The sequence below is a fragment of the Asterias amurensis genome, chromosome 18 (genome assembly GCF_032118995.1).
Source record: "Asterias amurensis chromosome 18, ASM3211899v1".
Classification (NCBI taxonomy): domain Eukaryota; kingdom Metazoa; phylum Echinodermata; class Asteroidea; order Forcipulatida; family Asteriidae; genus Asterias; species Asterias amurensis.
In genome coordinates this window covers 6,872,218-6,898,611 of record NC_092665.1, presented here as the reverse complement: position 1 = coordinate 6,898,611, position 26,394 = coordinate 6,872,218, and the positions used below count along the sequence as shown (strand labels likewise).

The following is a 26,394-nucleotide window of genomic DNA, read 5'->3' as shown; positions in this document are numbered from 1 at the left end:
CCTTTTTGCCAGCAATGTTTGAAATAGTTTTTTTTTACTAATGTTTCGCACAAAATAGAACTAGAAAACATTTTACTGAGAGTACAGAGTAAGGGTAGAACCGAGAGTAAAGCTAACTTAATTCAAAACAAACCACAATTGTTTTTATATTTGCTCCTTTGTTAAGGCTGGCTCACACTATGACGATTAGGGGGCATGCTACGTTTAGCTGTGAATCGCAATTGCGAGTTTGCCGCCATTCATCGTGTGTTGTCGTCAATTGTCGCTGACGAATCCGCTAGAGACCGCAGACGGTTGCAAAAATTAGTCGCGTCCGTCCCTACTATGTAAGCCAACCTTTAATAAGGCTGGCTTACATAGTAGCGGGGCAAAAGCCAAACGGAAAGTGGCGACCGTGAAAATCCTAAGACGTTGGCGGCAAAGTAAAGGCAAAAAGCCCAAAGTGAAAAATCATAATTAGTTGACGGGGAGGGAACGACCTTCAGCGACAAAAAGAAAAGGGTCACACGGATGGCAGCGGATTGGGTGGCGGCAAGGAACGGCGGCTGATGTAGGTGGGTTGTGGCGACGATGACGTGACTCGTTTGCCGACATCAAACCGTCTGTGTGTGGGTTGTATAACAGTCGAGTTTGGCGTTCCCACTCATCACAAAATTCTGGTCATCCAATCATCAGACAACGACTACCAACGAAATTGTGACGACCTCAAAACGACATTTGACCACTTGCACACGCGTCACCTTGTTTGTGGTCAAGATTTACGTGTAAACGCAGAGTCGCCCAAATAGCGCACTTCTCTGAACAACACACGTTGACATTGACCACCAAAATGGTGCCTCCAAGATTATTTTGATGATGACGTCAGGTGAATTGGGTCAATAGGCGGAATCGCACGGCATGGAAACGTCATGCGACTGATAATTGCGGCCTTCTGCGTCAAGGAAATGAGGGTTACGTTCTCCAACGAAATCTGAACGCAATCACAATTATTTTTTGCTGTCACAACTTTGCCGACGGACACGACTAATAATTTCGACCGTCTTCGGTCGCTAGCGGGTTCGTCAGCGACAATTGACGGCAAAACACGTTGATTGGCGGCAAACTCAAACGTTGCTTGCCGTAACCCTTATTTGTCATAGTGTGAGCCAGTTAGCACCAGGTCGATGACTTGTTCGACTCCAAAAAACTGGGACACTGTTGTCGAGATAATACTTTTGAAGAATTCATTGACAAGACTTTAGTTTTGAGATGACCTTGTTTTCAAAAGTGATGATTTCAGCGCAGCTATGCATGCAATAAATTATCGGCATTATATAGACCTGTTCGTACTTCCTGCGAACGCGAATGGGATACGAATGTTTAAGCCACATAGCTTTTTTTGCAGGGATTGGACACATTTCAACTGATGCGAATTAAACGTTGCGATTTTGTGACGTCAAAATTTCTAAATATTCGCATTCGCATTGCATGAGGTATGAACAGAGATTTTTCGCTGAAAAAGCTTTACATCATGGCAATAACGGTGCTTCTAACAAACTGTAGGTGATTAATTAGCTGACCGACTCAATCACAAAACTGTTCATAACAATTAAAATGGTACAAAGACAAACAATCACATTTCCTAAAGGGTGAAGACATTTGTAAAACGCACAACAACTGCACTGTAAACAAAAACAAGTTTTTAGGTTCTGTAACAGTTTACGAACGCGTCAAAGGGTGTATAGGGTTAACACGTAACAGTGTATGGGGCCAATGAGTTGTGTTGAAAGCAATGGTTTCTGCCCATTTATAAACGGCTGATGCGTCAAACTAAACGCGTCAAGCGTTTCGTTTTTACTATGGTGCGTTTAGTTTGACGCATCAGCCGTTTACTTTATGATAAGAATGTGTTTAAGAAGCGTTTAAAAGGTGTTCAGCACATCAACGATTGCTAATCACACCAGTGATTAAGTTTGATGTAGAAAATGGGCGAAACCCACTGCTCAACAACACAACTCATGGGCCTATACAGTGTTACGTGTTTAACCTAAACCCATTGATGCGTTCGAAATTTGTTACAGAACCCAAACACTTGTTTTTTACGGTGTGTCTTGCTGAGGCTTACCATAATTTTAGTTTGTATGTTTGCCATTATTACGTTTAAATTGGGTCGAATTTTGCCAATTTTGTGGTAATCTCGTAAAATGGCAATATAATGCCTTAAAAAAGAGTACTCAATTGCCCTGGTTAAACAGAACAACTGTCCCTTTAACAGTGGCCTGCCACGGTTAAAGGATAAAGGGTAAAGATTATCTTAAAACCTTTGGAGCAGGCGATACACTCGTCTTGCCTCGGTTGTTGCCCCTTCGGGTTCCCAAAAGACCATCGACATCTTATTCTAGGGTACATATCTTGTATAATGTTCAATCTGAAACTACTCTATATAAAATAGTGCATTGGTCACGTCAAACAATGCAATGCTATCCTTTTTGACCATAGTTATCTTTAAACAATATGTTTTAAACGAGCAGAACGTCAAGCACAGTTAATGTCAATCCAGTCGAAACGAACTCAGTCAAACTTTTAAACAATGCATTGCACTGATAGCCAGTGTATTAATGCCTTGTCCAAAACCACCTGCAAGTAGTGCGAGAAAAAAAAAAAACTCGAGGCAGAAACGGCATGGTTTCAAAGGGAGATGCAACTGGGTGCACATGTTTGTGTACAATCACAGTACCACCACAGTTCACTAAGATGGCAGAGCTTTAGAAGAGAAGAGACCTAACCACTGCATGAGAATATTAGCTGTATCGAGCGGTGTCCCTTTTGGAGCAAAAACTGCAAGCATATTGCAAAAGGCTAATCTTAAACCCACTACTTGCATCTAGAAGCCAAAGCTTAAGTCCGGCAGTAGAATGAGGAACACTTACCTTGATGATGTGTTCTTGTAGTCCAAACCTTCTCAGTTCCTCTCTTCTGATGCAAAGTTGTTATGAACACTGCTGCTGGTGCAGCGCGTTTAAATACTGCTGTATTTTCATTGAAGTGCTCATCAGTCTACTTCGGGTTTGATTGACAATCGATGAGCAGCCAATCAAAGATACGTGTTAAAGTCAGTGATTGATTGCAGTGACTTACTTTTCCATTGGCTTGGACGAGGCTGTACGCTGCAATTGTGGATCAATACCGTGTTAAAGTCACTGATTTATGACAGTGACTTACTCTATCATTAGTTTGAATGATACTGTATGTTGAGTGGATACCAATGGTGTAAAACTCTACACTACATTGTGTATGTGGTAAAGTCACTGATTGAAAGCAGTGACTTACTCTATCACTGGTTTGAATGAGGCTGTATGATACCAATGGAGCTCAATTTGTACATGCTTTAATGGTATGGTGTTTTTACATGTATATCCGCCCTACTGGGTTGCACTGTGTGATTGCTTCCTGAAGTTCCTGGCCGTTTTCCTTCTATTTCCGCTCAATTGATGTATTTCCCTGATGATTGTGAGTTAAAGTGCAAGTTTATTATCAAAGAAAGAACTGTGTACGCAATATATATACTGTTCAGATGGATCTCTTTCGTGCTGCCGCTCTTTTGAAGTATATGTTTACTAACACTAACTCAGTGTTTTTTTTTTTTCCGAAATCAAAATGCAATGACAATGTATTTATAGTAGAGTGCGCCACCAACAGAGCAACATTAAAGGCACTGGACACCATAGGTAATTACTCAACAGGATTTCTAGCATAAAGACTTACTTGGTAATGAGCAATGGAGAGATGTTAATAGTATAAAACATTGTTAGAAACGGCTCTCTCTGAAGAAACCCAGTTTTTGAGAAAGAAGTAATTTCTCGAGTTGTTAAGGTCTCAAACTGAAGGCATCTGAAAGCACACAACTTGTGCGACGGGGGTGATTTTCCCATTATTCTCTCGCAATTTCGACGACCAATTGAGCTCAAATTAATGTTCACGGGTTTGTTAATTTAAGAATATGTTGAGATACACCAAGTGGAAAGACTCACAAGTGGTTGAAAGTTACCTATTAATGTGTCCTGCCTTTGCCCTTAAAGAGTATTTTTAAACTGATTTTCAAATGTATTCTTTGTTTTCTCAGAGTCTACTACCACCGAAACGCACAAATGCTTTTTGGAAACAAGAATATTCAATGGAGCAAAAACAATCAATACAAACCACAAAAATCAAAAACAATCAAATGAACTTTTGGATGAGATTGAAGTAATTTTGATTGTTTTAAAAAACACGTATGGCAGGATTCCGCCTTGGGCCGGTGTCTCATGGAAATCTGTCCCCGGAGATTCTGTCCCCATCTTGGGCAACTTCTTTGACATAAAGGACTCGTTCATATATTGAAAATCTCAAAATCGTCAAAATGTGCTTAAAGGCAGTGTACACTATTGGTTAATTACTCAAATTAGCATAAAACCTTACTTGGTAACGAGTAAAGGGGAGCTGTTGGCAGTATGAAAGACTGTGAGAAACGACTTTCTCTGAAGAGACGTAGTTTTCGAAAAAGAAGTAATTTTCAACGAATTTGGTTTCGAGACCTCAGAAGTAGATTTTGAGGGTCTCGAAATCAAGCATCTGAAAGCACACAACTTCGTGTTACAAGGGTATTTTTTCTTTCATTATTATCTCGCAACTTCGACGACCAATTGAGCTCTAATTTTCACCGGTTTGTTATTTTATGCATAGTTGAGATACGGCAAGAGTGAACACTGGTCTTTGACAACATTACAAACGGTGTTTACACACATTTGCCCCCAGCTACATTCAGAGTACAGACAAGTTGCAAATGCATATTATGAGAGATTTATACAAACTTTGATCAGGATTTATTTAACACAAGTTTGAACTTACAAGTCCATTCCAATTGTTTTGGGCCTATTCATGTAAACCAAAAATGGCTTTGCTATATTAGTAAGAATAAATTGTGCTAAGTCATAGTCTTGAACATTCGTTTCAAACTGGCGGGGTCGTGGTCGTAGATGAAGGACCCGGCCTGCCTTCGGCTTAGTCTTTTGTTTACGGCCAAATTAACGCGGGGTCCAGTGGGAACGGGGCCTAAGATAATGTTGATTTTAGACAAACGCTTAAGACCTCGTACCACTCCCCTTTTTCATTGTTTTACTTATTGTTATGAACAAACAAATATCTGTAAATGCAGGAGAAGATTGTTGAATAAATAAATAGCATTGAAGAAGTCGAGGGCCCAGTAATTTGATAAATACTCCAAGCATGTCAATGAGAGGCCTACAATTTATTAAGAACGTGTACATTGAGGATCAACTATTTCGAAAAGTGCTAAAAAAAAACGCCAAGATATTTTGACTTGGTTATCACAATTTACAGTCCCTCATTACGGAATCATCAAAACGTGTATGTAATTAGATTGTATGCACATTCAATCGTTAAGGATTTGTAACGCTGATACGCCATCCGCTATTTACGCGGGGAGGGGTGGGGGTAGGGATGGGAGGGGAGGCGTTGGTGAATCCATTATGACGAATCAAGCCGTTATCACAGATTTAAACATCGTTGTTTTTTTCTGGAGGGCTTTCGTAACTATTAGGTTTTCGAGGAGATTTTTTTTAAACAAATCTTATTACAACTCCTCATACAATTATGCTGAAAAACAATAACAGCAAAACAAAGTATACCGACATACAAGGCTGTCGGCCTGACGGCCTCCGCATGCGGTTAGTGGTATGAGTGCGGATGACTTATGTGCACAGTAGTCGTACGATGTGACAGTGTGTATACGGGTGGGTCATGCGGTCTAATCGCACGCACCACGCACAGGGTATACGGGTGGGTTTACAGCGGGGTCATTCCGTGTCAATTCAACACGCTTTTGGACCTGACCCTCACGGATTTAAATGAAATTCGGTGTGCTGATTGGACTCCCTGAGAAATGCCCAAATCCCAAATTTTATGTAATTCGGATCATTATTTTGGGAGATACGGCTTAACGAACTTTTGACTAATTAGCATGACCTGCTATGTTTGGACAATCATATCTCCAAAAGTAAAACACCTACAAAGATAATACTTACATCATTTTGAAGCTCTTGACATGGCCCACATTTGATAACATAAAATCAAAAAATTTCCACGCACCACCGAAAAAATACGCAAAAATTTGACCTTTGACCTTGATTTGCGAAAATGCGTATTTTTCAAAATGCGTAATTTTTTTATAAATGCAAGTTTAAGATGTAAGCAACAATATTCTGAAAAATTGTAAAGGGCACTCTTACAGTTTTTTTTTAATGATTTTTTTAACATTGGCTAACAAGGCCAAAACCATAAAAACGCATTGTACATGTACATACATGTATGTACATGTACATGTACAGTATTATGTGTAGTTATGTGTACATGATACATGTACATTAGAAATTCAAAATGTTCAAAGACAATCATTCACATTTTGAGTTTCACACTTTGATGTTAGTACGAACACAAACTGAATGCACTCCACTAGATCCGGCAAGGATGCACTGCTTCAGCCCAAGTTCAGCAAATTTTCAGCAAAACTTTCAGGAGGATTGTTTCCTTGAAAAGTTCAAACACTTCTTTCAGATTACAAAGAACAAGATGTTTCTGGAGATGTTTCTTCTCACCATCAACAGTAACCGACACTAAGTCTTTCATCCATGGCATTTGTCTGCTGACGGACTCGAACAAGTAAAAGTCTCTCACAGTTTGCACCATTTTTAATGAAAGAGATTTCCAGCGCTAGGATTTGGAATGGAAAGCATTCCCTGCTCCATTCCCTGCTAATTCACCAGTTTCTTTGCTTTTCTTGGCATGTAGTTTGATGCTCCAAAAATAAACTGCTATTCTTTTGATACTCCAACTCACTGGTAAGACGGTCAAGACTTGAACTTTTTCACCTTTCTTGGTCAAGGAATGAAATTTTTGTTTCAACTGACTTATCATCTCACTTTCATCATCACCGATCTGTTTTCCTGGAGCAGTTTCCAGTTTCTGCTTAATTGTTGTCTCTATTCTCTTAACTTTGTTTTCCATGTAACTTCCATGAGCTTTCTTATTACTTATGATGGGAGATACACCAATAATTGTCATAGCCTCATTGATAATGTTAATGTCGGTATTTGGCTGCACAAAAACATCCTGATGTGCAGATGACATTGATGGTGCCTGAACTTCTGGATCACTGCTAGAACTTTCAGTTGTTGAGAGTATTTTCTCAGGCGACAATTCAGATATCTTCTTGCGATAGCCGGTGCATAAACTGTGCTCGAGTGAAATGAAGACTTGGATGCTCCAATATAAACCTTTCTGATACCTGCTCTAAGCCTGCTTTTTTCTTGTTGTGTGATTTAAATGGGTCACAACACATTTTTCTCTATGATCCATCCTCCAGGGAATCGACTTTTAAAGCACTAAATGTGAATACTCTGTACACTGTACATGTACAGTGTACAGAGTATTCACATTGTATTGTATAACATGTATACAGTATGTCTGATACACAGTGTCTCCTATATTAAATCAAGGGGATGAAATGAATTAGCTCATTAAGTCATGTCATGAAACAGACTTTTGGACTCCACATTATTACCAGGGTGACATGGTTTTTAATGTGTGTGTACACACTACCACACAATACTCTGTACACTGTGTACATGTACATTGTGTATGTTGTACAATGCGTTTTTATGGTTTTGGCCTTGATAGCCAATGTTAAAAAAATCATAACAAAAAAACTGTAAGAGTGCCCATCACATTTTTTCAGAATATTGTTGCTTACATCTTAAACTTGCATTTAAAAAAAAATTACGCATTTTGAAAAATACTCATTTTCGCAAATCAAGGTCAAAGGTCAAATTTTTGCGTATTTTTTCGGTGGTGCGTGGAAATTTTTTGATTTTATGTTATCAAATGTGGGCCATGTCAAGAGCTTCAAAATGATGTAAATATTATCTCTGTAGGTGTTTTACTTTTAGAGATATGATTGTCCAAACATAGCAGGTCATGCTAATTAGTCAAAAGTTCGTTAAGCCGTATCTCCCAAAATAATGATCCGAATTACATAAAATTTGGGATTTGGGCGTTTCTCAGGGAGTCCAATCAGCACACCGAATTTCATATAAATCCGTGAGGGTCAGGTCCAAAAGCGTGTTGAATTGACACGGAATGACCCAGCGGCGTCTTTTCGGAGCGAATAACGCGACTGCCTTTAGCAAGGCTAGTGTGCCTGATAAGCTTCCCTGGGTCGACCCCGTGGTGCTCACTCGGGTGAACCCCTGACAAGAGCTAATCGAACGAACACACTCACCCTCTCGTGGTGATGGCATGTACCTCAGGTCACCCCAAGTGACCCATTCCACAAGCAGGGCATTGGGGGGGGGGATGGGGGCTGACCCGGATGAGCCCCGTCAAAGCTATTCGAACGTACCGGGCAGATCGGGGTCGACCCAGGGAAGCTAAACGAACGCACCCACTATATTGAGTGCGCCCCACGTGGTCAAACATACGGAGCATTTAGTCTGAGAATATTTCCTGCACTCTTTCATCATCTAGACCTACAATACCGATAGGCAAGTACCGGACTCGGCTGGTACGGCTACTGCTTATTTTAGTGGTGTTAAAACCAAGACAGCAGTGATACTAGACGATTCTGCTATTAAAGGAGATTGTAAATCTAGTCTCAATGCTACTGTGGAGTCTGTTATGATATCTGCTCAAAAGTCTGGTAAGTTTAAAAGAACGTCAACATATTCATATAATGTTTTATAACACACCTCTTGCCTTTTCTGTATTCTGGTTGGCTGAACACGGTCTCGTGGGATGAGCTTAGTCTAGTGATCGGCGCATGTGTTTTGCGGGAACTAGCTCTTTGAAAATAGTGCCCGGTTACAGCGCCCTCTCTTGACTTGAACCGTGAACAGCAACTACAAAACATCCTTTCTTTTCCACGTGTTGTTCTTATTTCACATTTAAGACCGACACAATTCGGTAACTAGTGTACGTCTATTCCCCTCGGGCCTGTTAGTGACCAGAAGAGGTACCTATTTCCCTTGGCCTTCAGCCTCGGGAAATAGGTCCCTCTTCTGGTCACTCAAAGTCCCTCGGGGGTAGACGTACAATTACCTCATTGCCAGTCAATATGTGTATAATAATTATGATTTACTTTCATTGATTTGTTGTCAAGTGTTTTGTAATAATTTTAATCTTGTGTTCTTGAAATTGTATCGATCGAATATAATATAGCTAATAAATTAGGTTTTCGTTGCTTTGTGTGCTTTCTAAAGGCAAGGCAACGGGATTCGTCAGCACTGCCCGTGTGACACACGCTACCCCTGCCGCACTTTACGCACATTCGCCCCATCGAGACTGGGTGTGTGACTCTGATATACCGCAGAAGGAAACTGACATCGGTTGCATTGACATCGCTCACAGCAACTCATAACACTCGGACAGGATACACAGGTACAATCTGCAACATTGACACAAACCAGTGTTTGCGTTCACTATTCTGAATGTACCGTTTGATTATTCGCCACCCTCTGTCATGGGTGTTATGGTTTTTGAATCAAAGTATCTCACAAACTGACCGGCACTGAAACAGGTAGCTGGAAGCACTCGATATAGAACATAATAGATGTTAAATTAGAACGATATAGAACAGTTAATCAATTTATAGAATTTTTCAAGCGTGCTACATAATGAAAGGTTGGCGAATGCCATTATTTCAAACTTGTCAGTATCACCTTATGCATGGTGTCCGTTAGCCTTGATCAAGGCGCTACAGCCAGCCGCGACCTGCAAAATCCCAGTCCCCGTCACGTAGTTCCGCCAGCGCACCCCATACATAACACAGTGCATATAATACGTGTACAGCGTATGTACACACACATACCTACTGTATGTATGTACATTACATGTACCATCTGTATGGTACACGTATGGTACATCATGAGTACTTTCTAAGTAGCGCCTTGATGGTTTTGTAACTGCCAAAATTTAGGGCGGAGCTCATTATGGTAATATTTACTAACAACCCGTCCTCATTGGTTGTTGGTTGACCTATAAATTCTTGCTGCAATGTCAATCACAACGTTCTGCAAGCACACGCACGTGCTCCGACGTAAACAACAAGCCGTGGCTGCTGTGCAAAAAAATGCAATGGCGGCGGGCGAGAGGAAGAAATCCCTACCCTAAAACAAAGTTGTGTAAATCAATGGTGTATAATTTGCAACAGTAGCCTACATCGTGGCACAACTGCAGAAGCTTTCAACAAGATAAAACAACCAAGTTTAATGCACCAATCATGGATTTAAAAATACGAAGGAAGAAAATGGGACCATACAGTGTGTGAAGTGTGTTTGAGAAAAGTTCAAAAAGTATCAAGGTGTCATGGGTTTCCGGCAATGGCTACTTGGTTAGAATTACGTTGGGCATACCCCATCCCCTTGAAGCACTAACATTAATTAATAAGATTCTGTTTTCCCCATTTCAGACCAGATGAGATAAGAAACCCAGCTGTTTATTTTGTCTACACATACTATGCGTTACGTTTCTCGCAGTAAATCAAAGTTGGGGATCGAAAATAAATTATGTGTTGGTCAAAAACATACCAGACGGTAGAAGATGGCGTGTGGCTGAACAACAACTACAAGTAAAGATCAATTTCATAAACTAACTCTTGCCATACTACTACACTACAACGTTACACTTATAGTAAAGCAGCTTCCCATTCAGGGACAAATCTACCAGCTACATTGTACTGATGCTAGTCCTCGTGTTATAATGAAACACAAGACAACGGGGCCAAGGAACCCCTCCTCACTTTGAAGTTTTTTGACACCGTACCGACCGAGCGAGGCTTGTCCGGCTCACATCGGTAGCCCGAGTACCGTCCGGCAGCGCATTCAGACCCATTATACACCATAGTGACACCACGCTCATGTCCATACAGCTAGCTAGCGTACAGCGTTACACACACAAACATACACACATGGACGTGGCATGATTGCTAGCAGTAATACGTCATTCTCAATCGCGCTTGTGATTGGCCAATGTTTAGAATGACATGCCCAGATCATGCACGCCCTTTTATCGGAATTCCGATAAAGCTGTTACAGACCCATCAAGGCTGTTGTTTGAGCCACGTGTGCGAGGTTGAAAGTAGAAAGACACGACCGTACTCACGACTTCGCTATACAGTTCTCACTGTACAATGTACTGTACATACAATGAACTGTATACATGTACATTGTTCGTGTATGCACAGCGTGCAGACTGCCGAATCGCGCCGGGCCGGGGCACACTACGCCAACAGCCTTGAGTCAAGGCTAGGTGTCCGTCTATTTAAGAAGCAGCTTCCTAGAATACCCTTCCTGCTAGTCATTGCTGCATGCCGACCACCAACTTCATGGTACGGTCATTTTTATACTAATTCTTCATGAATCTATGCCAGGTTATAATGGGTGGGGGAAGGATGGAAATGTTACCGAGAGAAGCTGCCGACCCAGAGTATCCTAGAGACTCTTCTAAAGCTGGATCTAGAAATGATGGACGAAATCTCATTGGTTTGTAAACCTGATAAAACTTAAACCCAATTATTGATGACTATTGCACCATTTTGCTTTAACAGCTTCTGATCCCATCCAGATTCCATAGAAACCGAGCTACTGAAATCAAAAATGCTGAATTGATAATGGTGAATCAATAATTTGATCGATAATAATTAGTCGATATTGGTGAGTCGATATTTGTAAACCAATAACGACTACTCGATGTTGGTGAATCGAGAATGGTGATTCGATAATATTTGTGAGTCAATAACGGTGAACCGATAGTCGTAAAAATATAACTGTGTATCAGAAAATGGAGAATCGATAATGGGAAAAGATAATGTTGAAACGACCATGGTAAATCAATATTGGTAAGTCGATAATGGTGAATCGATAACTGTCCATGAGCCGCAACGCGCTGACATTACCATAGAGACAGCATAGTGCGTTTTTACAAATCCAAAATTATGTATGATGTATACTTTACATATAATTTAGTACTATTAGTTACGTTTCACTCCTAAGCCAGGAGCTTTGTAAATTATATGTAAGTAACATCGTACATAATTTTGGATTTGTAACAACGAATCTTTAATTTAATATACTTCCGCAATCCAGATGAACTTATTTAATGGTAATGAATCTATTCGTCTTATTTTTTTTTTTTTTGTTCTGTTTAAAGTTTGTTTTCTTGTAGAAGTATCTCTCATCGAAATAGTTGCTCTTGATCAAACCTTGACTTTATAGATGTTTTCAAGATAGTTATAGTTCCACAGCATTTAGTTTTCTTTCGGTCACATGAAGCTCTTAACAATCAAGTAAAGGATTTATTTCACTCAATGTTTTACAATAATGTTTTGTTTAAGACGAATGGCAAGCAGGTAAAGACAAGACAAACAGCAAGTACGTGTGGAATTTGGAACAATTTAAAGACGTCAATCCACTTGAAACTGACAACCTTTTAGGTGAGTTGTTGTTTCATGTACCAATTTGAACAAGTACAATCAATCGTCTGTATGGCACAGCCAACCAAGGTATGTCGTTTGGAACATGATTTTGCCTACAACCCTTGCGCCTCATCTATACTGAGCTAAATGTACATGTACGTACATGATGTGGGGTTGTGTCACTTATTGGCACGGGCTTTAGGCTAGATGCCGCACGTCGTCATTTACAAACTGTGGTGACATTAGACGTAGGCTACCATAGTTGCCGTATAATGAGAGTTAAAGTCACCTGGAAGTGGTATTTTTTCAAAATAAAGCTTTTGTCACTAATATATGTGTTTTGATGAGTTGAATGTGAATAAACAGTTAACTAAGGTTTTAAAAAATCAGTTCTTATGTTATTTACAAATTTAAGAGTAGACCCCGACCCGAGAGGGCGCTGTTCGTGACGTCACTCGAGGCAGACTTTGCCTGTAATGCGTAGAGTAAACACAATTGCAAAGTACATGTACGGACCAAGTCGTGAGTTTTTACGTTAAAAAAAAAAAAAAAATGTTTTTTTCCGGCAATGCCGACCAGGTGTATTGCTGCTGAATGCAGAAAAAAACTTTTTGAAATGTACCAACTCACGACTTGGACGTACATGTACTTTGCACGTGTGTTTACTATACGCTTTGCAGGCAAAGTCTGCCTTGAATGACGTCACAAAAGGGGTAGGCGGAGTCAGCCCCCCCAAACAACTTTATATATTTTTTAAACATATAAATCGTGACAAACAATTACTAAAAACAATGTTTTATTGTTCGTAAGCATATACTCTTATGTTTGAAAGAAAAAACAATTCTATTTCCAGGTGACATTAAGTTTTATATTCCAGCAAACCTAATTCGGTTTTACCCCATTACATTACTTTTTTTTCACTTTTTTTTATTTTTTATATTTTTTATATCACAATATTTCGTACAATCTGTGTCCGTCTTATTAGAGAGGTTTCGCAGAGTCGCGGATACGAATACGCATACAGATATCGAACCGTACGCGTTCGCGTCAAGTGAGCTGTGTAGTTTTGTTTTGCAAAATTCTAACGAATACCCTCAACTTGAGGCTCAAGAGGGCGCTATTAACCAAATGTACAGTACATAAAAATTCCACAGGCTATTTGCACCACTGTGAACAAAGAGGGCACATGATTCAAATCATTCGCGTTTCTGGCGTGCCCGCAGCTGGACGTGAACTGGCTCGTCTCCGGTTGGAGGATCAGAAACCATAGAGGCCTTATTGAGCGCAATATTCTGAAGGGATTTCGGGTGATGTATACAATTATTCATGTAGTAAAGTGGCTAAGGGTATTACCCCGAAAAGGTACATGTTTTATTCGGGGTATTTCCGCCGTGTTACAGCTGTAATGTATCACTGTGGCACTACTTTATGATCGGCTCATGAATATATATTTAGTGCACAGTCCATGTATGTATACCAGGTCAAAGGTTATGTGAATAAACCACTTCTCAAAATGGCAGCTATGCTGTGCTAGGCTACTCTGACACTTAAGTATTTCTCCACGTAAATACACCACAACTGGCGACGAGGATGGGATTATTAGCCTGCTATGTTAAAGATCTAAGTATTGTGATCTTAAGAGTACAAATTTAATGTACAAATTCGCCAGGGTAGCTGCATAAAATGTGGAAATTTGGAGTGAATATTGATCCGTTTTACAACACCAGTGAGGGTATGTACATATACACATAGACTCAATCTGACAGTTCATCTCTACTCGTGTGGCGTACGCATTGCCGATTGCTGTTACATGTAATTCTGTGAACTTGAGCTACCATTCTAGATCATGGCTTCATCAATGATTGGCAGAATTGATCCCTTTGATGGGACAGAGGAAGACTGGCCTACATATATTGAAAGGCTTGAACAATATTTTGATGTGAACTCAATCCCAGCAGCCAAGAAAGTGCCTGCACTTATCAGCCTTATTGGACCAAAGACGTATGGGCTCTTGAAAAATTTAACTACGCCAAACAAGCCATCCACAAAGACATACAAGGAGTTAGTTGAAATTTTATCACAACACTTGTCACCCAAGCCACTTGTCATCGCTGAACGTTTTCGTTTCCACAAGCGAGAACAACTTGAGGGTGAGAGTGTCAGTACTTACCTTGCTTAACTCCGACGGTTTGCTGAACATTGCAATTTTGGTGACTATTTGAATGATGCCCGCCGTGACCGATTTGTGTGTGGGTTACGGGCAGGAAGTATCCAGAAGCGACTGCTCGCTGAGGCAAAACTAACACTAAACAAAGCCTTGGAAATGGCCACTGCAATGGAAACAGCTGCTAAGGATGCAGTTGAGCTTCGTCAGCAGTTAAAACCTGATTCTACTGTTCACAAATTTAATGTGAAATCACGCTCCCAATCTTCAACTTCATGCTACCGCTGTGGAAGGTCAAATCACAGCCCAGATCAGTGTCGATTTAAAGACGCAACTTGCCATTCCTGTGGGAAACCAGGCCACATTGCGCCTGCATGTCGTTCAAAGCCACCACAGACCCCTTCGAACAAAACGTTCAAACCTAATCCAAACAGACGTAAGCATACTTACCAGGGGAAGGCGCAGTCAACAAAAGTCATGGAGAACATTCCAAATGATGAACAGGAGGATGATGAAATTTTTATCGGAAGAGTCAATATCAACAATGTAAATTCTCGGTGTGACATGAGCACAGCGATATGGGTCACACCGAAAGTCAACAATATCCCGATCACCATGGAAGTTGATACAGGATCTGCCATTTCGATCATTTCAATGGCTGACTATCGAAAACTCTTACCGACAGTAACTCTGCAACCATCAAAAGTAAAGTTGCAAACATAAACAGGAGAAAGAGTTTCCCCTGCAGGATTGCTGACAGTACATGTCCAGTACAAAGAACAGAGTTGTACACAGAAACTGTACGTTGTCGAAGGAGGTGGTCCTCCCCTCTTCGGTCGTGATTGGCTCGCTACAGTAAAATTGGACTGGCCAAGTATTTTAGCCATGAGAACCTCCTCCATGGATATGAGAGACACTCACCTCAACTCGCTGCTCAAGAAACATGAGAAGCTATTCAGTGATAAAGTTGGTGAGTTACAAGGCATTAAAGGGAAACTAACGCTCAAAGACAATTCGTCCCCCGTATTTCTCAAAGCAAGACAAGTGCCATATGCACTGCGACCTAAAGTTGAGATGGAACTAGAAAGACTGGAACGTGAACATATAATAACTCCAGTTGCCACAAGTCAATGGGCAACGCCTATCGTACCAGTTCCAAAGAAAAACGGCGGAGTTCGAATTTGCGGTGATTTCAAGGTTACAGTCAATGCGAACTTAAAGATTGACCATTACCCCTTGCCTAAAATTGAAGATGTATTTGCAACACTCGCAGGTGGACAAAGATTTAGCAAGCTTGATTTGACTCAAGCATATCTACACATGGTTATGGAGGATGAGTCAAGTAAATTGTTGACACTCAACACACACAAGGGACTTTTTCAGATGCATCGCCTTGCATTTGGAGTAGCATCCGCCCCAGCCATATGGCAGCGTACTATGGAGCAAATCCTCCAAGGAATTCCAGGTGTGCAGTGCATACTTGACGACATGATTGTGACAGGTCGTGATGATAGAGAGCATCTTCACAACCTCGAGCGAGTCCTCAATGTTCTTGATGACCGCGGATTAAAACTCAACAAGTCAAAGTGTGAGTTCTTCAAGAAACGCGTTGTCTTCTGTGGGCATGAGATTGATGCTGAGGGACTACATAAGACTCAGTGAACGCAGTGAACAATGCCCCACAACCAACCAATGTCAGCCAAATGCGCTCATTCCTTGGGCTCATCAATTACTACCACCGCTTTCTACCGAATTTGGCCACTATACTGCACCCACTCAACAGACTGCTTGAGAAGAATAAACCATGGGTTTGGACTGCAGACTGTGAAAATGCATTCAACAAGGCCAAAACTCTGATCACTTCTAAGGAAGTTTTGACACATTACAACCCAGATCTACAGTTGAAGTTAGCTTGTGATGCCTCACCATATGGGTTGGGTGCTGTGATGTCTCACGTTATGCAAGATGGATCTGAGCGGCCAATCGCATACGCATCACGCACACTATCTTCGGCAGAACGTAACTATTCACAGATTGATAAGGAAGCCTTAGCACTGATATGGGGTGTTAAAAAAATTCCATAACTATCTCTATGGAAGGAAATTCACGCTGGTTACAGACCATCAACCGCTCACATCCATATTCAACCCTGCAAAGAGCATTCCTGCGACTTCCGCGTCACGATTGGTGAGATACGCGATATTTCTTGGGAGTCATGACTATGACATTGAATACAAAAATACAGCGAAGCATTGTAATGCCGATGGACTGTCGAGATTGCCATTGCCAGAGGTCACTCATGAGTACAGTGACCCAGATAATCTTCTCTATGTCTCACAACTCGAAATTTTGCCGGTGACATCTTCACAAGTAGCTCGGGAGACAGCATATGATTTGACAGTCGCCCAGGCTCGTGAGTATACCATGAAAGGGTGGCCTCACACTCACGACTCCGTCCTTGCACCATTTCATACACGCAGAAATGAACTCTCTGTACATGAGGGATGCCTTATGTGGGGACTACGCGTCGTAATTCCGTCCAAGCTTCGCAAGAAAGTCCTTGATGAGTTACATTCAGGGCACCTCGGTGTTGTGAAAATGAAAACACTCGCACGAGGCTATGCTTGGTGGCCTGGGATTGATCATGATATTGAACAAATTGCCAAAGGATGCTCTGGATGCCAAAGAGTTCAGCGTAATCCAACTTCAGCACCACTCCATACATGGGAATGGCCAACGACCCCATGGCAACGCATCCATATTGATTATGCCGGACCGTTCCTTGGACAAATGTACCTAGTGGTCGTGGATGCACACTCAAAATGGCCAGAGGTTGTGTGTACCAAATCATCGAACACAATTCAGACCATTGATTTTCTTCTTGACATTTTCTCACGCTATGGAGTTCCCGAACAGCTTGTTAGCGATAATGGGCCCCAGTTCACGTCTGAGGAATTCCAAATTTTCCTCAAGAGCAATGGTATCAAACACATCCGATCTGCTCCGTACCATCCAGCAACCAATGGGCTGGCTGAACGATTTGTACAGACTTTTAAGCAAGCTCTAAAATCTATGGCGGGGGAGAAAGGATCAACATCAGCAAAACTCGCTAACTTTCTTCTTGCTTACAGAAGTGCACCTCACAGTACAACAGGACAATCGCCTGCTATGCTATTCATGAAGCGACAGCTTAGATCTCGCTTGGATATTTTGAAACCGGATATTCGCCGCCGTGTTAGTGACAAACAAACGGACCAGACAGCTGCACATAGATCCGCTAGTACAACACGAGAGCTTCAGGTTGGACAGACAGTCTCAGTTCGCGATTATCGAGGCAGAGAAAAGTGGATTCTTGGTGTTGTGCACTCTCGAAACGGTCCCCTGTCGTATGAAGTGCGCGTAGGGCCAGATATGATTTGGCGCAGGCATATAGACCAGATTTTGGATTCTGATACAGGTGTTACCCCTGACATTGATCAACCACAAGAACTAGCACCAGAGATAGCGACAACTCCATCAACAGGCGCGCAACCCTCTTATGATGAAGAGACACAAAACCCTAAAACTCTAGTGCCAGTTAGGTCCCCAGTGCGTGAACATCGCTACCCATCACGTCAACGCAAACCTCCAGATAAACTGAACCTTTAGTCTTAAGAACAGAAACAAAGCAAAGTGGAGTGAAACAGTTGATTTATTACTCATGTTTGTTTTAAAAATATTTACCCCAAATTAGAGTTGATAGTTCTAGTTCAGTGTTATGTTAAAAAAAAAAAAAAAAAATGCCATGCAAAACAAAACAAGAATTCTTACTATCCTGTTATAAGGAGTGCAACAAACTACATGTGTATTTTCCAGAACTTTATGAATAATTAAAAGTAAACTGCTGAACATTTACATCACTTCATAATTAGTGAGGAGGACGTGTAATGTATCACTGTGGCACTACTTTATGAACGGCTCATGAATAAAGTGCACAGTCCATGTATGTATACATGTCCATATGCATGCATGTATGTATACAGGTCAAAGGTTATGTGAATAAACCACTTCTCAAAATGGCAGCTATTGTGTGCTAGGCTACTCTGACACTTAAGTATTTCTCCACGTAAATACACCACAGGATCCATCTAGTATGGGGCAGTTTTGAAAACCAAACATCGATTTTGAAACAACATTTTCTCCAATAATTTTACTAAGTCCATATTATTCGGTACGCATTTCAAACAACTTTCATTTTGTTGTTTAGGTTAATAGGTTTCTAAATCATCGTTGTGATATTTGGGGACGTCAACAAAGCAGAGTTCGTAAAACCTTCACGCAGTACACTCTCTTAGTTCTAACGATTGAAAATTCCAATCTTTGAAGCGATTGAGTCTTATAGATTGAATTTAGACTGAAAACAATTGAAAACGATTGAAATTCCCGTCTTGCGCAAAATCCAAGTCCCAATAGACTGTGCAAGTCTCGCACGTAGCGAAAACGAGAACTTAATTCGAAAAAAAGTATATTTTTGTACAAAACCAAATTGTATTGAAATTGTTATTTGTTAAAAAATTCTTAAAGATTATTATTTTTAATGTACTTTTTGTATAATTATTATTTTAATTCGTGTACATAATAATTGTGTTGTTTAAATTAACGTAAATATTATACATTTATCGGGACGAGGATCGCTGTTCGACATCGACCTGGATGGTTTTTCTAACAAACCCCGTTTGTGAATCACGTCCAATTGGTGCGATCATCACATAGGTTCAGCAATAATGGGAACGTCAATTGGGTAATATTCTTAGTTGTTTAGAGTAAACCGGAAACTGGAGGTCAAGTTTTTTTCTTTAGTTTTCTTCGTTAATTTGTTGAATTGATTCTACTTTTCTGTTTTTAGTCACTTATTTTTACATTCCCAAGAACATATTCACTTTTTAGAGTCATAACTTATGTTAAACTAAAATTATTGACAGAACAAAATCTCCCCAACGTAAAACTCCATTAGGTTGGGACCACAATGGTCCCGGAAGTTCAATTTCTCGCGAGACTTGCACAGTCTATCGTGAAAAAGATTGAAAGCCGTCTCAATTTTGTCTCAATCTATAATGCGATTGAAAACTTGAACCAATCAAAAGGCTGCATTAACAAATAAATTGAGAAATCGGACCAATAAAAAACAAAACCACTAATCACGTGACGAAGAATTTCGGTCTCAATTTCTTTTTTAACTGCCGCCATTTTTTTTTGTGTGTGTGTGTGTGTGTGTGAGTGAATTCGCACATTTTATGAGCAGCAAATACCAGTAAAAATGGCTTGATCTCCGCGGAATGCTAGGGCCGGGGACGGAGAAAGATGGCAGTGCTTCTGCTTCGTTACCGCGTAACTAACTGAAGTAAAAGACCCGTTGATGTACGCCGTGAGCAAGATACAGTCACGTTTGGAGTTCGACCATGATTCGACGACGAGGCAAAACCGTGTTTTGGAATGTGAGTACTGTTTGTGTAGGTAGAATGTCAGACAACTCGTCCGTCGGACAACTCGTCCGTTCGGACAACTCGACGGTTCAGACAACTCGACCGTTCGGACAACTCGACGGTTCGGACAACTCGACTTTGAGACAACCCGACGGATGGCCAAGACAAGTCGACGGTTAATGTTGATCATTATTATTTACCAATTATTATTTATCACAAGAAGTGTGGTGTTCCCGTGAAGCCATACTTGGTGAAACATCTGTTTGTGACTATCTCGAGACTTTGTGTAAAAAACAGACTATGAGATGACCATGGTATGACTCTATGTGTAGCCAGCTCGTAGTTGTCTTCAATTTATTCAAAATAAAAGATTTTAAAAAACACAATTAAAACATTAAATAAGTAAAACATTCAGTGGCGTAACCAGAGGGGGGGGGGGGGGGCAGGGGGGCCGGCGCCCCCCCCCCCGCTCGGAACCCTTGCCCCCCTCCCCCCCCCCTCTTGCCCCCCCCCCCCCCATATGAAATCAGAGATAAGTATATAGGCCTTATATATAAATAGTTTAAAGGAACACGTTGCCTTGGATCGGACGAGTTGGTCAAAACAAAAGCGTTTGTAACCGTTTTTTATAAAATGCATATGGTTGGAAAGATGTTTTAAAAGTAGAATACAATGATCCACACAAGTTTGCCTCGAAACTGCGTGGTTTTCCCTCTACTGTGCGAACTAACATGGTCGGCCATTTATGGGAGTCAAAATTTTGACCCCCATAAATGGCCGACGTGTTAGTCGACAGGGTAAAAGGAAAACCACGCAATTTCGAGGCATGTTTGTGTGGATCATTGTATTCTACTTTTACAACATCTTTCTACCCAGATGCATTTTATAAAAAACGGTTACAAACGCTTTTCAAAGACCAACTCGACCGATCCAAGGCAACGTGTTCCTTTAAGGCTGCATAAAATGCCGTAAAACGGAAAACTTAACATGAAAAATGCGTGGAAACGCGCGCGCGATCGTATTGGCGGTAAATGTTTGTTGTGGTTTTGCGGTTACAGAGAGTGCAGGATGTGACAAAGTTCTGTTAATTACGTGGTGGTCTGAACGCAGACCAATAGCTCCGTAAACACAAAGTCAGATCATGGAGGTAGAAATTTCTACCTCCATGGTCAGATGCACTACAGAGAAATTTACTACAGCACAAAAATGGCCAGCGAAAAAGGTTGCTTAGACCATTTCTTCTCCTTTGAAGCAAGCAGTGCAATTGAGAGGTAGGCCTATTATTTTTAAATATCCGTTTCGTAACTAAAATGTGATTATTAAACACTCACAATTTCGATCCCGTATTTTTGGCTTACACTTGTTACAATAAGGCCGAGTAAAAAAAGAAACATGTTTAGTGTCTGGGTTTCTCAAAAATAAGGAAGGAGGAGGGGCTCTTTATTTTTTATTTCAAGGTGGTCGCCATGAATGTCAAATATCAACTGTTTTTTTTCTGCTGCTGAAATACACAAAACATTAATGAAACAGTTTGGTCAAGGCATTCAGACAAGACATTCAGATTTTTTTTTTTTTGCTGAGATCATTTAAAATATCCCTTTTTCAAAAAAAAAAAAAGAAAAAAAAAAAAATGTGCATGAAAAAACTTAAGAAAAAAAAGAGGTGTCCTGTAAAAAGGAAGCGGGCGGGGACGCTAAACATTTCTATTTTTCTATTTTTACTTGGCCTAATATTATTATGTTTTGGGTATTTACACACCCACAAAGCCTAGTTGAGAATACCGTGTACAACTCTAAATTGGTACTTGTTGACCACAGTTGGTAATTTAATCCTTTTATACAGTCAAAAAGTTTTATCTTATACAAAATGAAATGTTCTCTAAGATTTTGTTGTTTTCGCAATCTTTTGTTACATGCTGACTATAGACTGTTTTAGAACTGCATTGGTGTGTATCAACTATATATCAGTTAACATATTTAATAATAATCTTGCACTTCTTTGGCCCCCCAAATTTAATCTTTGCCCCCACTTGCCCCACCAAATGAAAATGTCTAGTTACGCCACTGAAAACATTATACAGCTCTATTATTAGAAGATTTACTTTTATTTACTTTATTACCAACAACAATAACAACTCGATCATTGCTCTATGGTACAAGCAATGAAAATGCAGGGGGTCATGGTAAAAAAAAAAAAAAAAAAAAAAAATCAATTATCCTTTTGCCCGGATATAAACCCACCCACCATAATATACCCCCTCCCCCTGGGGAACGCCCTTGCATTATTGCCAAGTCGGTCGTCAGTACATCCCCACCCCAGGCCGCTTTTTACCCCTCCCGCCCCGTGCTGAGCCCCGTCACGGCCATCCGTCGACTTGTCTTGACCCCAAGTCGAGTTGTCTGACGGTTGAATAAATCATCCGTCGAGTTGTCCGAACCGTCGAGTTGTCTGAACCGTCGAGTTGTCCGAACGGACGAGTTGTCCGACGGACGAGTTGTCTGGTCTCCTGTAGGTAAACCTATACATTTTGATTTTGTAAATATTGCCACCATGTACAGGCCTACGAATGTTACTTTTTGTTCTAAGTTTAACCATGGAGGTAGAAATAACGCTATTGGCAGAAAAACCACTACAGAGTAGCTCAGTAATAAACACCGCTGTCGACAATACACGACTTTCTCTGTGGTAGTATTATAAAATGTTTAGTGTTGAGTACGTACGTTACGACAGCTGTGTGTTCCTTGATGTTGATGCAGTGTACACACGTAAGTCAAGTCATGTCAAGTTTAGCCCCATAAATCGGTCCAATCCACTATCAAGGATACGGAGTGGATTGGACCGATTTATGGGGCTAGTCAAGTTGAGCTTCTCCTATCCTAGTTTTCCTTTCAAAAATCGTAGGCATTATTTAATATGTGCTGTCCTTTTCTTACTTGGTTTTATTTAGCATGGTTTTATTTCGTTCAAGGTCAGTCACAAAATAATAATAATGAATTTATTTTAAAACAACAAAAATGTACTAACATGACAGATGCCGAAAGCGGAAAAAGTAAACAATAGTTCAAGATGGCGGCGCCCATGGTTACCATGTAGGGCATACTTTGTCAACTCTCAACATGTTATTCAAAAACTTCCTTCCACCTTGTTATCTCCTTACCTCTATAAATAATAATATAAGACTAAAGAGTCAATGTGATCCATCCATGATGAATCTCAAACAGTACTCAGGCTGAGCATAATTATTACTTAATAAAAAGTTATTATTTGAATTTATTTTTCAGAGATTACAGGTTTCCAAGACTATCCAGAGCTGAGTTGGTAAGATAATGAAATCATTTGTGTTGACATAGTTTTCAAGATGATAGAATGGGGGAGGGGGGTGGTCATCAGTAATGGCTCAGGCTAGGATGTTGAAAGACCAAGCCCCTCACCGGATGTTATTACCACACCCAGCAGTTATTTAAATCACCAAATAAGGTTTCATATAAAGTGTTGTTTCGGTTTTGATCAAGTTTCTGTAGTGAATTTTCTGTTAATCTTATTTGTACCTTCATATTTATTTTAAAATGCAATGCATTTCTGTGTTAGTTGTAGGTAGGTTGCATCCGTTTCTTAATTACACTATTCTGGAAGTATAAATAACATAATCTTTATACTCTCTTTTCATCTTAATTTAAAGTTGCAAGTGCGTTACATTTTGTCCTACAGATCAACTTAGAACCTGGACTCCTGTTAAAGAAGAGCAAGACAATTTCATTACTATTAAGTGGAGTGGTGTTTGAGATGCACTAATTGAAATTGGGAAGAATGAATATCAAGTAGTGCAAGAGCATCTTTCGAGGATGGAAACAGTAAGTAACGTAGCGGCGTAATTAGCCTGCGGGCAACTAGTGAATTTTACTATTTGACTAGTCGCGCCTCAAATAGTTACGACTTCAACACAAGACGTAACCTGCGATTGGGAATGTGGAGTGAATTTTGACAGCACATCCCTGTTTTCGCTGGAAATGTTTTGCAAGAGTTGAACACATTTCAACTGGTGCAAATTATTTGTTGTGCATTTGTGACGTCGACATTTGTGTCGAATTTTCAGGAAGTATGAAATGGGGCTTAATCAAATTTAGATTTAGGTATAGTTGATGCATTTTAAGTTATCGCTCGTGCACTCGTGGAAAATGGAAAAATATAGCGCTTCTGCGTCCCTTATCCAACGAGGCTGAAGGCCGAGTTGGATAGGACGCAGAAGCGCTATATTGTTTCTGTATTCCATGAGCGCGCTTGTGATATCAAATTTATTTTCAAGCAAACTTCAAGCAATGCATACGATGATCAGCATTTGATGCAAAAGCACCACTTTTGAATGTACATTAAGTTCTTTTATCTTCAAGTATGCGCTAATCCTCCAATCAGATTTGCAGAATGGAGTGGTGATAAAAACCTAAATTGCACGGCTACCATCACTACCTGCGTATTGTGTGTTCGATGTCATGCGCCAAGTTTGCTTGAAGATAAATACATTATCACACGCGCGCTCGTGAAAATACGGAAAATTTAGCGCTTCTGCGTCCCATATCAACTCACGCAGAAGCGCTATATTTTCCGTATTCCGCTCCGGCTTGTGTGATAACTAAGCTGTACAATTTGCCTACAGCTTATAAGAACGCTTTTTTGAGTAACAAAAAAGATTGATTTCACACAAAACCTGCTAATTTTTTGTCACCATTCTGTGCAACCTTTAATAGTGTGTACACTTTGTTTCTTTTATTTCCCAGAGGATCTATCTGTGTGGACTCGGTTCCCTGGTATACTTGCTGCATAGATCAGTAAACAAGAACCAGTCCAAATATGGATCGTGCAGCAGTAGCAGCAGATCGAGTGCCTTGTGGCACCTCATTCTTAACAAACCAGTAGGTACTTGCAGTTTGTCTGCATATGAACGTTGTCAGACAGTCTTTAATTCAGTTAGGAAAAAAACTATTGACATAGATATGGCCAGGTTATCACCATCTGTGTTACCATGATGTTTGGTGTAGTGATAAGCCTCCTTAAAGTACTCAAGACCTCAATAAAACAAGTTAAAACCCTGCATTATTGACTCATTAACGTTTGTTGGAACTGCTGAGAGTGTATAATTAAAACATGATTTTTTTTGGAAAAATAATCTTCAATTTTTAGAATTGTGAACTTTTTAATAATATTATTTTACTATTGTGTTGTGGCCAGTGGGATTGAGAATAAAAGTAAAATGTTTTGGGGCATAGGTTGGTTCAAAAAGGTAAACGATGAACATTATGTTTTGATCTATTGTTTGTTTAAATTATTGCAACAAAATGCTCACTACAATTTGTGTACAGAGCGAGCATCAACATGGGAGCTTTTAATTGTTTTGTTCATCCCCTGCTCCCTGTTTAAACTATTCCTCAAAAAGAGTTTGTCGAAATGATCTTTTTGGAGCTTAACATGAGAAATATTTAGTTGGTAATATAAAAGTATTGGACTTAAAAAACAGTTCAAAACTGAGGGGAGTTTTTTTTTACTGAAATTGAATTAAGTGAAAACAGTGAAAAGTAGCTTAGCACAGCAAAATCGTGGTTTCCAGCAAAGAAACCATCTCACATGTACCATTTTTTACTGGTACCCTGTACAATTTTGCTACGCAGAAAACTGTTAAGCAATTCGTTGTCTAAGCAGCTTTATGAAATTGGGCCTAAGTAATTAATCAAGATCATTAACCCATTTCAAGCAATTAATAGCTGGGGACTGCCTAAACTTAATTGTAATTTACTGTGTTACTTGAATTGAATGTATTTATTGAGTTTAATGTACTGAATCGAATTGAATTGAATTAAAGCAACAATGCATTGGATTAAGAGTACTGTTCTGTGGACATGGAATTTTTGTTAAATTGTACAACTTGTGTATGTTGACATCCAATACTGATTTGGACTTAGAATTTTCAATATATTATAATGATTGAAAATTGCGAACTATTTTCAATCTTTTAATGATTGAACATTTCAAACTTTTAGATTGAAATAGTTCAATCTCAGTCAAGATTGAATTTTTTTCAATCCAAATTCGATTGAAAATTTATTGAAATATTCAATCTAATAGTTTGAAATTCCAATCGTTTTTAGATTGAAAATTTTCACTCTAAATAAAGATTGATTTTCAATCCGGACAGATTGTACCCCAACGGCAATCTGTGAAAGATTGACAATTCAATCTAATAGATTGCGTGCACAGTAAAAAATGCTTTTACGAAC

At 40.0% G+C, this 26,394-nt stretch overlaps 1 long non-coding RNA gene and 1 pseudogene across 1 annotated transcript; both read left to right on the top strand.

The window, feature by feature from the left end:
- The window catches only part of LOC139950981 (alkaline phosphatase-like), a 179,851-nt pseudogene that overhangs the window by 45,738 nt on the left and 107,719 nt on the right, over positions 1-26,394 (top strand).
- LOC139950243 (uncharacterized) lies at positions 22,887-26,000 on the top strand. Its single transcript, XR_011787629.1, has 3 exons — positions 22,887-23,446; positions 23,837-23,979; positions 24,901-26,000. It is a non-coding gene; the product is annotated as an uncharacterized lncRNA (long non-coding RNA).